Genomic DNA, 13,440 nt, shown 5'->3' on the forward strand with positions numbered 1-13,440 from the left:
GCATTCAAATCACACTTGTACACAGAAGCTGAACAGAAATTCAGCAACAAAGAAAAAATTGTTCATGCAGTTCAAACCGCAATAGCTAGAGAAAAAGATCAAGCGGACGGTAGACATATCACAGTCAGAACAGCAAAATCAGCCTTTGAGGCACTAACAACACCGTGTAATTTACCAACAACAGCATTGAATCCGGAATGGATACAATGGGTGAATTCAATCACAACGGACAAAGTGTACTACTACTTTGATCCAGAACTAGAAGAATTAAAAAATCTAGAATATGAAGAAACATATCCTCTGCCAATCGACATTCTGCCTTTACGACATTACGCCTGTGTAATCTATACAGACGGACATGCTCAACCGTCCATTTGGGGAGAACAAGCATACAACCCCACATGTGAGATTACAAAAGAAGTGTGGCGCGGAGGTAAACTAAAACCTCTATTAACAAAAACACATTCAGTAGAAACTAATTCAGAACAACAAACTGAGATAATAGCATTGAAAATGGCGCTAGATAATGCGGATCGCGAATTCCCGACACTTATAGTGTCAGATTCATATTACTGCGTCAAATCATATAACAGCGATTTGCAGACATGGATTCAAAACGGTTACAAAGATGACACAGATGCACCAATAAAGCAGAAACTGCTCTGGGAACAAATAGCTCTTTTACAAAAAGAACTACCAAAGACTCACGTGACACACTCACTGAGTCATCAGCGTGATGGCGTTCACGTTGCAGGGAATTCATTGGCTGAGACAGCCACAGCGGCAGCCACTAAATCGGCTCCCGTAGATCGAAAAAAGCGTACATTAAAATACATTGACGGTGAAACAGTGCTGGCAGTGAAAACGTCATCAAAAGGCGACTGCTCAGCGTTACTGATCAACTATCCACTCAATTATACATACATAATCGATGCAAACTCCGTCCCTTTTGCTCGAATCCCTGGAGTGGGGGATAGGGTGATTCCAAACATGGACAGGAGAAACTTGTTAATCGCAGACGCACACATGGGCGAGGGTCTCAGACACCTTAAACTAAAAGATTCTCTGGAAGAATTACAATCACGGTACTGGTGGCCAGGCATGAGCCTGCGTCACACCATGTTTGTAAAAAACTGCCCAAACTGCAACAGAGATCGCAGTGGGGAGAGAAACAGTTTAATACCTCGTCGTTCTACTCCAGGAAAAATCAGGGGTAAAAAGGAAGGGTTGCGATTAACATATACAGGCTAGTTCCACTTATAATGTAGATCACCAGCACTCGGCTGACGTCCGGACTGTTATACAAAGATTTGCAGGTCTAAATGGCATATACGCTAAGCGCATGCTACGTTTGACTATTATTTTCACTCAAGCCCTCCAGCCTGGGGGGAAACATGGCCAAATGAGCATAGTCCAGCGGGAATCTTCTCACTTCCTTCCTGAGGGTACGGGACGGTGTAAAGAAAAAACCAAGGCATAAAGCAATCTATAACGGAAAGGATATTAGGTTCGGGAGCTGGGTGGGTCAAACATCTAATAAGTGTCCAACGTAGTCTCAATAACTTGCCAAGAAATTCTCTGAAGGGATTCAGTGCGTACGAATTATTATTTGGAACTAGGATGATGATCTCTGACATTGATAGTCAGACTTCAGTGGTGAAAGAAAAAACCTTTGATATCAAAGACCGTTTGGCTATTTTGCAGGACTTAAACAAAACAAGAAAAGACCTGAGCAACATAAAGTTGAAACAACAGCCAACAACCACTGAAGAACCACCACCTGTCCCAGCAAGACCTGTCTGGATTCCAAAAGTCGGGGATCTAGTCAGGGAAAAGATCGCGGTAAAGAAGGAATTTGGGCCTTCTTACAGAAAAGCAGTTCCTGTCTTGTCTGTCAACGGGACAAGATCAGTTGTACTACCGCCACTTGCTGGAAAAAAGGAGAACCGAGTTGTATCAATCGACCTGGTAAAACCACAACATGTGGCCGATAACAAACAGTAGGCCAAGTGGACTCCCAATAAGTAGCAGAACACCAAGGTTTGCTACCAGTACAGAGGTCCTAACGAAGAGGCTCATCACATTCGAAACGCCTACAGAAGAACAACAAAGACTATGCAACAATGCAATAGAACTAAGACCTCTGAAAACCCAAATAAAAACATTTAGCAGAGACACACCACTCTATAATGAAGTACCAAGTGAAAATGCAAGAAACAGAAATCCTGAACCAATTGGAACAATTGACAGAACTGCATCCGGCTACTTCATAAACTTCGATGATTCCTCTGAGGGCTTCAACGAATCAAAGACACAGCCATCATCAAAAACCTTTAAAGACAAGGCTAAGGAACTTTTGAGACAACTGAAAGAAACATATCTGATTTCCCCATGGATTGAATTTTGGGTGGGTTTTGGTGCATTTATTCTCATACTTTGGCTCATCATGGTACTTACTTTGGGACGCTTCATTGAGGGAAAATATGCTAAAATGGACACAGCAAGTCAGAAAATCAACTTGATCCTCAAACCACACACACCTTCACACGTCGAGAAATGAGAACTTTCTTCAGCCAACTTCACAGCCAATCCGATACCTGGTGGGGTAGTCTGGGACAACACTGACTATGAAATTTATGGTCCGGTCGAGATCCTGAAATATCCACACCAAATTAAGATCTCATTGAGTGACTTTGCAAAACCAAACTCATTTGCTGATGATTGGGACTTCGAAAGCATTAATAATATGATGTCTGACTTAGTAATGTCTGCTAAATTTACCAAACATGATTATTTGCAGGGTTCTACAAATTATGACAGTATGTATTGCTATAACCACTATGGTAACCACTTTTTACATAGATCTGCACAACCTAGAAATGTTTTAAATTATAATCAATGGGAACATTGTGCAACACCTCCAAAAGGGAGCTCAAGAACCGTTTACGACAAATATTCATATTTTTCAGGTTTTAACACAAGTAATGCTGAAGCATTTTATTTTAAATTGTCGAACAAGACAGGAACCAAAACCATGATAACCAACACAAAATTGTTATATTCAGACTCATTTTTTGAACAAATGAATACTTTTGGATTTGATTATTGGGACAAAAATGTTGAATTGAAAAGTGTTTGGGGTACAAAAGAATGGCAAGTACAGGGTATAGAAGCTTTGTTTAGAGCCTGCATGATCCCAGAACAAATGATATTTTTAAATGACACTGTTCAACAGACCACCTGTCTTGGCTTAGCCAAAATCAAAGATTTAAATAAACCGTCTATTCCAAAGCCAACAATGTTTAGCAATAACTCTGATACAGATGAAGAGATAGACGTAAACTATATATTAAACCAAAACAGAACACATCCTGATTGGAAACAGTGGTTGATCTGGCCCACAGATACTAATAACTGTCAAGACAGATTCCTGAACAAAACACAGGGGTTCAAAATGACCAGGCCAGACCCTAGATATCCTCAAAGACATCACCCAGGGATAATAACCACCTACAGTGTGGGCAAATTATGCCTTCAATGGCTACAAACTTCCACACTGGCAGAAATTAAGCAACACCTAACTTTACTTACTGATGGTGCTGACTTGCGTGATTTCACTTTGGGACCACGCAAACAGCGTCAAAAGCGTTTCATAGCAGCCTCTGTATATGCAGCATACAATGAGGCCTGGAAGGTTACTCAAATTGAAACAGCAGAGAGAATACGGGAAATTGACCGTATTAATTTGGAAAAATCACTTTCTGTAGTGGACAATGGGTTAATGACTCTGTCCTCCAGAATTTTTTCTTTGGACAGCATTGTGTCGTCAGCAATCGATATATTATCGCAAGACTTACTGTTATTACAACACGGTCAGTCACAATTGCGTTCTATTGTACAGCTTGGCTGGACGTTACAAAATCTGCGTTCAGGCTATGTGCCTTGGCGTTTAATCAACACAACGTCACTATTCCAAATCTTTAACCTTACTGATAGACAAATCAGTATGGCGCAAAAGGGTGCTGATTATACAATCTTGAGCATTGAAAAACTAGAAAGATTACCAATGACAATGTCAGAACGACCTGTCAGTGAATGGATAATACATGGGATAATAAATATTCCAATCTCAACCTTCAGGATTCAATACTGCCAAAAATATATACAGGCTGGCATGTACGAGAAATTAGGAAAGGGGTACCTTAAAACAACATGGAACCTGCCCTATTCACATGCATGTGTCAGTAATAAAGGACAGAAAGTGTTTCTTAGTGGCAACAATTGTGCGATGTCACTGAGTGGCACACTTCTGTGTAACGGAATTAGTTTGCATGGAGCCTGTGAAGGGAATTCATACAACCTTTCATGTCACCAGCAAGGCGCACCTGCAACAGAAATAGAACCATTCTTTCAAAGACTCTATAATGGGAGTTACATTCTTATTGTAGACCGTAGATGTTGTAGTCTTATGCCCGGGACTCCTTATCTAGTAACTACTACTGCGAAGGTCAAGTGCTGTGGACGCTCATTGTTCCCCAGCTCCTTCCCAGACAGGGAGGCAAGGGCAAGGCCCGATTTGAAAATTACTTCTATTCGAATAGATACTTTAAGCAGAATGAAAACAGTCCTTCTTCAGACGCCTACCAGGCTCTCGTCATCAAAAGAAACGTATGATCTACAAGTCGCAAGGACGACTGCAGAGATACATACATTATTATCAACTAATTCCCCCGTACATTTCGCGGAAATCCTGAATGAAATCTTAAATATTTCTGATACCAATGGGGTCTCAAAGGTATTTAAGACAGTATTTTCGATGGCATTAACACCATTCAAAGCCATACTGGGTATTTTTCCAGATTTCGTCCATTCGATTTTTGGCGGACTTCCCCTGATCCTGGGACTAATTGCAGGAATCCTATTCTTAGTCCTTATTTTTCGTTATGGCAACCCATGTCACAGACAAAACTCTTGCGACAAGGGAAGAAACAATCCTAGCCATTGGATACCGGGACCGGATATCAAAAATCCTGGGACTCTCCCGGCTTAGAGACCTGAACATGACTTGGTTTCTATCATTTCGACCAATGTGGCAAAGATGTGTTTTACCTGTATTGAGGTGTCTGCTATGCGGAGAAGAATGCGTGTTAGACACCTGTCTGACGCTACAATCGGATGCGCCGATGGATGCAGAAACATTGTTGAGCCCGATCAAGGTTCATGCTTTGTGCTGCCCTCAAAGGCTACCAATCCTGATGACGGCATTCGTGGAAGCTTCACCACTACGATTGATGGGTAGTGAAGTTCAAGATGAAAGCAGCATCGAACAGGTACGACCTTCTGTCAGTAATGCAAATCAGAATGTCAATGGAGACAATCATGCGCAAGAATGCATGATTACACCTATTTCCGAGTTAGTGGAACTTTCCCAGGAAGCTGTTGACAGTTTCTTCGAAAGCCTAAATGATATGATGTTCTCACTCGAACAGAAATAGAGACTTTTGAGCAAGCTCGCACACGGCGTTCCCTGAATTCGGCCTTCAACTTTAAAAATAAAGTCACATGAACATTTTCGCTCCAGTTCACGGACAGCAGTTTTTCCCGCAGCCCCAAATATTTTTGCCTATTTTTCGGGACACTATCTTCTGCTTAAAGTAAGAACTATTCTTAGAGAACTAAGGTTTCTAAATTTTAGATAGCTTATAGACATTAGCTGCCCGCTGGCATGTTCATAGATATTTTATTCTGTGATGGAATGGTCTCGAAACTTTTTTCTGTATTTAAGAAACCATTTCATGTGTAATTCTCATATACCAAATAAGCAATAATGTATACAAATGCGATTACTTTGGCATTTTTCTACAGCTTGAGTGCATACCATATATATATGTCTGCAATTTTTCAGTATATTTGAAAATTTCAAAATGCATTTATGTATTTTGGGGTGGTAAGGTATACACACTACTCTATAGTATGTTGTACTATGTTATACTATGCCTAGATTAGTAAATATGTCCATAGTTAGCGTGGAGTGGGTGTCATGTATTCCTATAGGTTCTGAATCGATCCCCCTATTCCTGACCCTATTCTAGTTAAACAAACCAACAAGTTAACTAGCAGTCAGCCCATGAGGCAGAAAACCCCCATGATGCAGATACCGTTATCTGACGCAGTCACACTACGGCACAGGAACGTGTTATCTGATTAGGTCATAACACTTGCGATCTAATTAGACAAGCGATATTCCTCCAGCCCCTGATAAGGCATACGGAGTTCTCATAATAAATCAAACCTATGACAACCTGGGCAAAACCCTGCGGCCATTGTTTTGATTTCACCGAGAACTTTAGTAAAAGAATGTGCTAACGAGCAAGTCGTATGACATCCTTATTGACGTATCTATGTCCATCCTTACGTCAATCTCGGCACCTTAAAGGTATAAATATTACCGATCTTGCCATATGCAAACACACGCGTGGTGACGAGACGGAGCAGCCATACTTGCCGAAGCGAAGAGCAGAGCAGACCCCGCTGGCAGCAGCCCCGCCTTTCTGACGCGCTGAGAGACGCGCTGCTTTCTCCTGCCGAGAATCCAGCACCGGCGTTTCTGGGCAGCCCTCGCAGGCAGCCTGGAATATCGAGACCAGAGAGAGAGATACCATTCCTCATTCATCCTAACTTCCAGGTACAGAACTGAATAACCCCTCACAGAGAATTCTTTAGTTATTCACTTGGCAAAAACAAACTTAACTTAAACTGTAACTATCTATTCCCGCCCACGTATTAGACCTAGGTCAGGTACACGGGGTAGGCGTATCTAGAAACACCAGTTGAGTACGTTTAGTCAAATGTATATGTGTATGTAATATATTGTATTCATTTTTAAAACATCTTATGGCTTAGAAACCATATCAATGTTTTTACAGTATTATTTTATACTATTGCTTTTAATGTATGCACTTTACTTAACTATAAGTATTGCAATAATATCGATCCATTTCTCTTGTATGAGAAAAGAGACTGATCAATAAATAACACCTTTTTATTGAACACGCCCGTCTCTTCCTTTTCTCTACATTCTGATGAGACTAAGAATGCACGTACTGACTGAGTAAAATAATTTGCCTTTTGTTCACACGACTCTCGAGATTGACTCTTGATTAGGGGAGAGCAAAGTTGTCATGTTCTATGGTTGTCAGAAACTAAATCCCTTCTTGTCTAATCAGGGAAGTTAATTCCTCCTTGAACATTCGAGAAAGTTTCTAGTGAACTCTGAGCTAAGCTGGCAAACCCAAAACTTTAAGTCTAGTATCGACAGTAGTAGACCTAGTTAACGTCTGGCCTAGGCCTTTACTGCTGTAGGTATTATTCCAATGCGCAGAGCCTATTGGGAAGATAGGAACTACACTACACAGTGAGCAGATGTAAAAGATGCCTTCAACCCATTGCACTATAAAAATACGAAAACCATTTGCATGAGATGCCGCTTTACAAGAACTGTGTTCGACATGAAGTTTATTCTTCGTATTGCCTGCTATTAATTTCCCTAAATAGAGAAAGGAATCTTCCACCTCTAACTTTTCATGACCAATTTCCCACTTAAAATTACATAATGTTCTACTTCTGTTACATTTCATGATTAACATTTGGCATTTTGAAACAATGATCTTCAAGAAGTGTGCCACCATATATTTCTGTAACGATATTAGCTTTTTATCACTGCTATATCGTCAGCATACAGGAGGCATGCAAAGGAACGGCTGCCTATCTTTGGCGCATCTCGCTCTAAATGAGAAAAGCATTCAGATAAATCTGCTATGTAGAAGGGAAAAGCAGTGGCGATAATAAACAACCTTGTTTGAGACCATTTTCAATGGGTATTACAGATGATGAACCTTGATTTCCTCCCATTGATTCCTGGCACCATGTTTGAGAATGTAGGGCAATAATTAAAAGATAGCAGAGGAAAAGGCACTCCCATTTGGTGTAATTTTCTCTCTAGTAGTGGCCGGTCTACCTTATCAAAGGCCATTGAAAAATCTATAAAGACCGCACACACGTTTGACCTGCAAAAAATCGTGTATTTCTCGTCAATTAGTTTCAACATGAAAATGTTATACAGGGTAGAGTGATTTTTCCTAAAACCTGCTTGTTCTATAGAAAGGATCTTCTTTTCCACCACCCATTCAGTGAGGTGATCAAGGATACTATGAGCAAATATTTTCCCCACCGCATCTGATAGAGCTATTTGCTGGTAGTTACCCGGATGATGTTTATTAAAATACTTCCAGACCAAGATGGGGGCATCTTCCCCAGGGAATGGCAGAAATCAAACAGTGGAGTTAGGTAAGTAGCCTACAACAGTGGTTCATTTTTATTTACTGTCATGGGAGTTTCATCAGGACCCATTGCTTTCGAGGCTCTAATTTTTTTTAATAAATCCTACCACTTCACTCATTGAGGGCACATAGTTGAATACAGGGATTGCGAACGAGTAGGGTAAAGCGAGGGCAGAGCTGGAAGATTTAGGATTCGCAGAGTAGAGTTCTACCAGATGGAATTTCCATTCCTCTTCCTTAATAGGAATGGGGGTGGGGGGGTATTTCGCTCTTGTGCCGCAACAATCAGCGATTATTTCCCAGTACCTTTTAGATTTATTTTTCGAGGCCGCCTCTTTTAATTGTACTCATACTTGATCTTCCTTTATTTGCTTTAAGGAACGTTTTTTTCTCAGTCTTTTCCTCTTTATTAGATTTATTTAAAAAAATAATTCAGGAACTAAGCCCCCACTAATTTATTTATTTCCATATTTATAGAAAGCATTGGGTTAAAATACGATCTCCATTTGGCTGGAACATGCACTGATCTACATGATGTAGCCACAAAACCTGCATTATGAGAAAGAGCTTCTAATAATTCGTATTGAGGAGAATAACCCTCAGCCATTACTAAGTGCTGCTGATCGCTTATCAAAACTGTTAAATTCTCTTTTAGTTTAGCAGTCACAAGAGTATTCCAATGGATTCTACCATTCATTGCATTAAACCTACTATGCTATCCTTTAAGTACCAGGAGCCTACCTTAGCGCAAGTAGATTCAAATTTGGAGCAGATCAACATATGGTCGCTAAAATCATTTTCCAAAACTTCCAAACTTATGAGTTTCCAAAAGAAATCTGCAGAAACAATAAGATAATCTATAATAGATCTCCCAGTAGGCGCCTTAGTGGTATAATTTGCTGGTATATCATTTTCTAACCTCTCATTGGCAATTATAAGGTCCAAGCTTCTCATACCTTCAAGTAATGCTGCTCCTCTTTTATCTGTCCTGCTTTTATTCAGGAACTGAGCAGGGAAAATGCTTAAGGCTTAATTTTTTAGGGCGTTAGTGAATACCCTTATACTATGAGAGAAACTTTAGAATTCAAATCTCCAACTAACATTAGAAACCTGTAATCATCACTTTTCAAAGTAGTGGAGATAAAGGCAAATAGATCCTTTAATAGATGAGAGTAAGATGCATCAGGAGATATATATGCATTTACGATCAGCAGAGAATTTGAGTGATCTTGAAAGTCCTTAAGATCTAGCTTAATCACCTGATTAAGTTGAAGGCATGAAATAATATTTTATATGACCATCTAAGACTTGTACTTAGTAACATAGCAGTACCTCCTTTAGCATGTCCTATATTCAAAGAGAGTGCAGGCCGGCTCAGCACTATATAGTGTGCAGTGGACCATTTCTTTGTGATCCAAGTCTCTTGTAGACACATTATGTCTGCACTCTGCTCTTTAAAAAATAAGAGTTTATTTTTATTGCTGCGTAAGCCGGCTGTGTTCCAAGAGATCAAATGAATACCCCTGCTAGGAAGAATTCCCGTACTTTAAGCATTAGGATCTATTTGTGTAAAGGGCTACTAAACTCCATTTCTTATCTTCCTCATCTGCAGGGAGTACAAAGTGGTTCTTTTTCTCTGTGAGAAGTGGAATCCTCCTTCTCTCTTTAGCAAGGGAGGCCTGCAAAATACTCTCTCCAGGAAGGGCGGGCTCCTTGTGGGGATATCTGGAAAAGTATTAAACTGTTGATTATGGATTGCTTTGTTTGAGGCTAGCTCCTCTTCAGGTACAAGAACATTAATACCACAGCATTGTAATTTATCACTGTTTGACACTATCAGATGGGAGATAACTTTAGATGCAAACGTTACTCTTGCTCCCCTAGTGTTATTATATTTTTGAACCTGTACCAGGTCGAGATCATTACTTTGGATCATTTGGAGGCCAGGTATTTCAGCAAAGCAACCCAATAGGAAGGACCATTCATATATGGTTCATGATAAAAAATAAAAGCACAATCTAAGGTATAATGTGCAAAAGTTGAGTGATTGCGTTGGCAAGTTACCTCAGGAACATTTTCAGTAGGATTATAAAAAACATTACTACCTAAAGAGGAGGCAAATAGCAAGGCATTTGGATTCAAGTTACTCTGAACAATAGAAGGAACGCTTAGATCTAATACAGTAGCATCTTGGGAGATTGCATTGGAGGACTACGATTCAAAATAGGTGTACCTGGTCCCAATAAATTAATTTCTACTTGACCATCGTCCTTCTTCATGACGTTCAGATCAGAGTTCAATGATAGATTTAGAATTAAATTAGGGTCGAAGCGAGTCATTTTGCTTTTTTTTTATTTATCCTTCAAAGTTTTGCCATTTTTTTGCTTCTTCTTTTTCTTCTGACAATCACTCTTACTTTTGCTCTTGATATCTTTTTCCTTAGTAGGGGAACAACCAACTTTTAGTTCCCCACTATGAGATTGATCAGGAAATTTTGCACCTGCTGTTAGGAAAATGGGGAAAACTTTTTGAATTATACTTGATTATTCCATCTTAGCATTCTGGCAGTATGCAGATACAGCTACTAGAGCTGAATTCTCAGGTTCAGAGATCTGTTGTAGAGAAAAAGGCTTTAATTCATCGAATATATCTACATTTTCTTTACCTTTCAACTTATTTTTATTGTTCCTACTAGAAGAGGGATTACCACCCTGAAACCCAAAGTCCTGCCCTTTAGCAGAGGAGAGAGAGCATATTTGAGTAGATTGAAGTAAATTGGAGTTATCCTCCAAAGATAGAGGAGAAGAGGTCTCCTTACCAGGCTTAAGCTTACAGGAAAGAAGTAGGTCGGCTTTACCAGGCAAAAGTCTTTGCTCAGAGATGATGAACTTAGTCAGGGCCAAACGAGAATCCAGAATATAATCAGAGTTACTTACTGATTTCTCCATTAAAGCTAAGATAGAAGGCAAAACTCTTTCCAGGCAAATTAAGAATTCAGATATCAGCATTTTTTTCTCTGGATTATTATTTAAGGGGAGAAAACTCGAGGACAAATCAGGAGAGGCAGATCCCCTTGAATTTAATATACTTATTCCGCTTGGTGTACTTCTAAATAGCTGCATCTTAACGGGGCAATCCTGAGCAAGATCCCGTGAACTGAAGGAAAGCGAGTGACAGGATTATGGACGACTCCAAATTAGGTGTCTGAGATAACTTTGGAGACACATTTATATTAATGTTGAGGTCTGGGAGAGTAAAATCTTCCATCATATGGTCTCTATCTTTTGGGGCTAGATGAGGTACCCTTTCAGGTTGGGCAACTCCGATGGCCAGGAGTGGATGGTTAGATTTGCCAGCAAATAGTAATCAGCCCTAGATTCAGAGTGTGGTACATCCCTGGGCCAAGTTTCCAATTTTAGGAGATCGGTTAGTAGGTTCCACTAGAGATGATTTTCCGAGATCTCCTTTAACCTCTCCATGAGCTTCTCGATTAGACTCCAACATCCCTGCTCCTTTTAAGCTTGCCTCTTTTTTAGGAAAAAAAGAAGAAATGGTGATAAAACCTTTCAAGGTGTTTATTTGTATTTAGTTGTTCCTTAAGGGATTAGCTTTAGTCTCTTTGCACTCTCTTATATACAAAAATCTTCCAGAAAGCAATTTTTAGGTTATATTTTAGTCTTTTCGATTGTCCTACATGCAGGCACTAGCATAATCCTTGAGGGGGAAGGGGCAATTGAGTGGAGAGAGTACAAAGGTGTTCGGGAAAAGATGGGGGTGTTATACAGAGCGTTGCCCCACTAGCTCTACCACTGACTCATAGTGCCTCCACCATACCTCTATTGTCCCTGGTCCTTGCCCCTTTTGCTCGATCGGCTGCTTCAGCTCCTTCGGGCCCTCAGCACCCCTCCGTGCCTGTACGTCTATTGGTCCATTGGTAGGCATAACATTAGGCTCTCCAGGTGCATGGTAGTGGGATGACAAGCGGGCACAGCATACCTGCCGGCTGGAGATAGGCTGGGGTAGAGGAGTGGTGTCAGCCTCCACGTACAGCCAGTCGCTGTCACCGACTCCTACTCCTTCTTCTACTCAGCCTTATTGCAACCCCCCCTGAAACTCCTCCTGTGGGCAGATGATTGGGGCACACCAGGTAGGCAGCAGGATGTAACCGAACCAAGCCACACAGGCCACCCGGAGCTCACTCTCAGCGAGAGCCGACTATGGCTCCTGCACCCATAACTCAAGGAAGGGGAGGGACTGATCAGTGGCTGACTGCCACAGAAAGGGAATCATTGCACTCTGTGCACTCGGTGAGCGGGGGGATATGCCAGTTGACCCGGGCCTCAGACCTAATGTGGCCCGGATTGATACCCCCCACGGGGCAGATAGCCTGGTGAATGTGGCGTATGCAGCAGATGCTGCTCTAACAGCTCCACGTTTTGCTGGCCCCTCCTCCTGCGTTGTCACTCTTGCTGCCCCACTCCATACCGTAGCAGTTTCACCACTCCCATCATCACATCATTCATAGATAACTGTACCAGGATTTATTGCGGATAACACAATCTGCTCTGGGTACAATCCTAAAGATATTTTTCCATGGGACAACAGTGTTCTTTTCTTGCAACATTTTGTCCTTGGTTCCCAGGCCTTCTCCAGTGTGAAGCACAATGACCTTCCTTTGTAACCTCTTCCCTCATTACCTGACTAGTAAAACAAAGACTTTATTCTAGCTAAAAAGAACACTTATTTTATCTGCAACACAAAATGTGAGAAAGAACAAGTTCCACAATGCACATGAAATGTAACTGTTAATTCTAAAGCAAGAGTTTCAAGGGACCTGCATTTCAAGCCCAAGAAATCCATCCAACACGAGGAAGCTCCACATAAGCTTTAAGACCTTGCATGAAAATAAGGCACTTTCAGTTAATGCATGTACCTACGTATAAAACGATACCATTAGTAAACACAGCAAGTACATGAATAATTGTCGATTTCACAACAGGAGTTCTTCACATGAATGTTTTCTGCTATTTACATTAACTTCTTATGCTAATTTTCCATGTTGCTTTTCAATGGCCTAAACACATCACGTTTCAAGTTAATA

Source organism: Lissotriton helveticus, chromosome 5_1 (assembly GCF_964261635.1).
Source record: "Lissotriton helveticus chromosome 5_1, aLisHel1.1, whole genome shotgun sequence".
Classification (NCBI taxonomy): domain Eukaryota; kingdom Metazoa; phylum Chordata; class Amphibia; order Caudata; family Salamandridae; genus Lissotriton; species Lissotriton helveticus.